Source organism: Macrobrachium nipponense, chromosome 4, assembly GCF_015104395.2.
Source record: "Macrobrachium nipponense isolate FS-2020 chromosome 4, ASM1510439v2, whole genome shotgun sequence".
In the NCBI taxonomy this organism is placed as follows: Eukaryota; Metazoa; Arthropoda; class Malacostraca; order Decapoda; family Palaemonidae; genus Macrobrachium; species Macrobrachium nipponense.
Window position 1 is genome coordinate 130,941,834 of NC_061100.1, and position 4,717 is coordinate 130,946,550.

A 4,717-nucleotide genomic window follows, 5' to 3' on the forward strand; every position below is an offset into this window, starting at 1 on the left:
GCATCCATCTTTCTAAAGCCTTCTTGATGAAAGGAGGGAATGGACATAACTGATTCCTTTGCTTTCTGTTGGTCTTCGTGATTAAAAAGTGATTCGGGCTCTTTAAAATGGCTTTGCCCACAGGGTCGACTATTGATGCAAATTGGAGCCTCCCCAACATCTGCTCTCACTTGCCGACAAGACACTGATGTTTGCTTCAAAATAACGAAAGGGTCCGAGATAGAGACATAACCTGTCTCTCAGCAGATAAAAGGTACAGAAGTGGTGTCCCAACACCCCAGCCACTGAAAGTCTGTTCCGGAGTTAATCTTGATTTCTTCATGTCGATAAGAAAAAACCCCAACTCAGACAGGGTCTGTAAAACAATCCTTGTTGCCTTTAAACAACTCACTCCCGAATTCGCCCATATCAGCCAGTCGTCCAGGTATATCAATACCTGGATACCTTTCTGCCTGAGTTCCCTCGAATTGGACAGCATTATCTTCGTGAATACTCTTGGAGCGATGTTGAGCTTTGAAATGAAACTTCTTCCCTTCTAGACTGAATCCGAGGAACTTCCTGTAATATGGATGTATCGGAAATTCAGAATATGCCTATAGACGTCTTTCAAGTCGATGGAGGTGGCAAAAGCTCCTACTGGCAACAACGATCTTACGTCTTGCAAAGTTGTCATTCTGAAGGTCGGACATTGTATTGATTGTTGAGGGTTGACAGGTCAAGATGATCCGTCTTTTGTTGTATCTTTCTCGGGACTGATAATAAGGGGCCCTGAAAGAGGAGGGAGGTCGTCTCCTCTATTGCCCGATTTTCATCATGTATGAACAATTCTTTGAGTTGTGGATTGAAGCCTGAAAGAATGAACGGAAGTGTGATGGAGGACTGCATCCACTCGCACCTCAGCCCCTTTATGATTGCAAGACCCTGAATCTCTTGTACAATATCGATGAAAGTATTGGAGTCTCCTGCCAACCCTCAAATTCTAAAAAGATTTACCCCTCCCCTGGAAGACTGATTACATCTAGGGGTGCCTGGAGACATCATACCTCTGCCCCGAGGTTACATTTTCCACGACCTCTTGAGGTACCTCGGGGACATCTGTTAGAAGATGAAGAAGTGTACTGATTCTGGTAATTCCTTCTGAGGTTACCCAAGGTTTTGTGAGAAAGGGCGCTTCATAGCAGGATTCCTAAAACCAAGCATGGTCAGCATTGACTTGGCCTGATGAACAGCTTGGGTGACTACTCCTTCCCAGGCGTCCCTCATGAGAGAGTTCTTTGAAGCGGATCTGGACTGAGGAACTTTAAAACCAGAGTATTTTTCATAAAACAGCCCGGAAGTGCGAGCTTCCTCAATTCATATTTCTTTCTAGCGAAGAGGTTGTAGGCTGTCTACCATGGCTGTTAAGGGCATCTTCAACAAAGCATAGAGCCTGAAGAGTTTAGGATCCTCTTTAAGGGTCTGTCTGGTTGGTACTTCCATTAGTTCCTCGTTGGAAGAGTTGATTCTCGGCTCTGCCAACGCTAAATCAGAGAAATTTATTTCTGGTAATAGAAATTAATTTCAAGATATAATGTGGTTCGGATCCAACAATAAGTTGTAGGTCCCGTTGCTAGGTGACCAACTGGTTCCTAGCCACGTAAAAATATCTTATCCTTCGGGACCAGTCCTAGGGGAACTGTTAATCAGCGCAGTATTCTGGTAAAACTAGGATATACTAACTTTAGTACTTCCGCTGCGATGGTCCATGTTCAATGAGCTAAGGAAGTTCTGATGTGCACACCCTAGCTCGTCTTGAACAGCATTCTTAGGAGCGGCTGCAATCTGTCAGAATTGAACAAGACGGCCGGTTCCATGAGAACAAAATTCTCCCCTTTCAAATGTCTTAATGTATTCCGTAGATGTTATGGGAGAAATGGAGTCTTCTTCCCAGGTTATCCCCACTCGGGGTCGCTGTTTTTAATGAATCTCTTCCATCTACCTCTGTCCTGTGTCATTTCCTCCCGTACTAGAGTAGGGGACGAAATTCTTAGATGCACGACTACTGCCCTTTCCCCTTCGAATCTGGAGGATGGAAGGGGCTGTCGTTCCATTCTGATATAGCAGCAAGATCGGGTGTAAGACGATCAAAAAGGGCCTCATAAGCCTGACGGACTGGGATGATGCCCATTGTTTCTTGGAGGAGCCACGTCTCTTTGAACTTGTGCCTCCTGAGAGTTTCTATTAATGAAATATCTTCTGATAGAGGTGGCGTCAGACGAGGAATCATAGTGAGATTCTTAAAGGGATGTTCCTCTAGAGTAACAATCCTCTGTTGCGTATCCCTAATTGCTCCAAGGATAATCTCCAAGGTATCCTGAGAATTAGCCAGAGAGGGCGGCGCCCCTGAGGCGGAAGGGGCTAACTGGGACCAGGAGGCGACTGTGTAAGGGCGGCAGAGGCAATACATTCTTCTTGAGTCACTGCTGAAGAGATGGGGTCTTTGGACGAGCCACCCTTCATAGAACCGTGGGAAGAAGCTGCAGAGGATTGGATGTCGACTTCCCCTGAAAGTGTGTGAATCCACGAATTCTAGATTGGCGCTAGATGCGAGTATGACTTCTTTGGCAGGGCGGCAGACTTAGAAACTTATCATGTATAGGAGGTTCTTTTAAAGGCCGCAGGAGAAGGCTTAGAAATTACAGTTTGTTAGATTCCAGTATCGCATCAGGCAGGTTCCGAGATGCATCAACTTCAAGAACCACCTCACGGCAGAGAAGAAGCCCTTGAGGAAGCCACATCCTGTGCAATTGCAGATAAAGACTCCTCTTCTTGGTCGTCCATTATCTGCTATAGAGGACACGCGTCAAAGGAAAGTCTTCAGGAATAGTTCAGGTAAACAAGACTAAACCTAAAAAATCAACATTTTGAGCAAAGACAAAGAAATTACCGACCCTGGATTGAGATCCAGCAGGAAGAGTCAAATCCAGGCGCAGTATGTCTTAAATTCTGATGAACATCATGAACAGTTTTTCCCCAAACTCATAAATTCAGGCAGTAAGCGCCTTAAAGGCGATGATGGCGTCTTCGGTCTGGGCCAAATTATGGGCTTTGTCCCATAGTCCATCACAGTTGCCACAAATTGCTCCATGCACGAGTCGTGGGTTATGTCCTCTGTTGCGGGATTGCATTCACAGCAGGGCATTCTGAAAGAAGGATTTCCTATTGAGTTTAAATCATCAAAAAATCCTTTGCCCCCCAAGGGTGGCATCCAACTTTAGGGCGGCACACCTTAAGGTCGGCAACGCAGCACAAGCATTATTGCAAGTTATAGCCCCGCTGCGCAACCGCAGCAAAATGTAACTAGGGCAATCCTAGAGCTGCTATGGAAAGGGGGAAGGGCGGGGGGCGGCAGGGTACACTGTAAAAAATTTTCCGTTGAAAAAACGGTAAAAATCCTGGCAGTAATGGTTTTGCCAAGCATTTTACCGTTACAAAAAACGGGTCCCGTAATTTTTAATGTACCGTATTTGAGAAAATACCGTATAAAATTTTAACCGTAAAATTTACGGTTTTACCGTTAAGTTAACCAATAACATACCGTATAATTTACGGTTAATATTTTTACGGGATTTTCTCAAATACGGGTGAAAATACATATATACGGGCTGGGGCAAATCAAATGCCCGAGTTTTGATAGGCTATTAGGAAAAGTAAAACAATACTTACAGAATTATTTGTTGTTTTATTCGAATCAGTATACAATGCAGTTTGTGTGATCACTTTTTGAAGATGGCATCAGGAAGATGGTGGCCATCTGTAGCGATGAACTCTTGAAGGCGATGTCTGAAGTTTTCAGCTGCTCTTCGGCTCATCTCACTTTCGGCCACACAGTTTGGAAGAATTGAAGATGCGAATCCGGGAGGAAATCGCTACAATACTCCTCGAGATCTGCCGAAGAGCAGCCGAAAACTTCAGACATCGCCTTCAACTGTGTATCGCTACAGATGGCACCATCTTCCTGATGCCATCTTCAAAAAGTGATCACACAAACAGCATTGTATACTGATTCGAGTAAAACAAATAATTCTGTAAGTATTGTTTTGCTTTTCCTAATAGCCGATCAAAACTCGGGCATTTGATTTGCTCCACCCTGTATATCACTGCGCTACACAACCCCACCCGCCAAACTTTGGAGTGGGCTAATTTAAGAAAAAAATAATCCTAAAAACATTTTTCATACCTTCCTTGTGGGCCACATTTTATTAAACTTTGTAAATTTTACCAATAGTCATTTATACATGTTTTTTTAATTTATTTTTTGTAAAATTATAATTACATCTCATACAATATCAAAACAGATAAAAACTAAAATTGGTAACAAATCCTATACATGTAACATATTTATGTAAATTTATTTGACATAGAGTATACAGTAACTTTTTGGGATTTGTACATGATTTTTCTAATATTTCTTTGAATTTAATGTTAATATTTCTTTGCATTTTATGTTTACCAATTGAAATATTAACCAAAAATTCCTTGTGTCAGGTCATATATCCAATTGGAGAAAATAATGAGAAGATTACTTTTAAAAAACTTTATTCTTGAAAAACAGATTTATAACTTTTTTAACACAAATTTAACATTAATTATTTATACAGAAGTGTGTGAATGCTTTTTCATCTCCTATTCCATAAGCTCATTGAACTTTAATATTCTTCAATGGGTGTGTGCCACG

At 42.3% G+C, this 4,717-nt stretch overlaps 1 long non-coding RNA gene across 1 annotated transcript in view; it reads right to left on the reverse strand.

Annotated features, from left to right (window-relative positions):
• Window positions 1–4,654: 4,654 nt before the first annotated feature.
• LOC135211737 (uncharacterized) overlaps window positions 4,655–4,717 on the reverse strand; it is a 4,242-nt gene continuing 4,179 nt past the window's right edge. The window contains exon 3 of the long non-coding RNA XR_010313738.1: window positions 4,655–4,717. This exon is cut by the window's right edge and continues 57 nt beyond it. This is a non-coding gene — a long non-coding RNA (uncharacterized LOC135211737).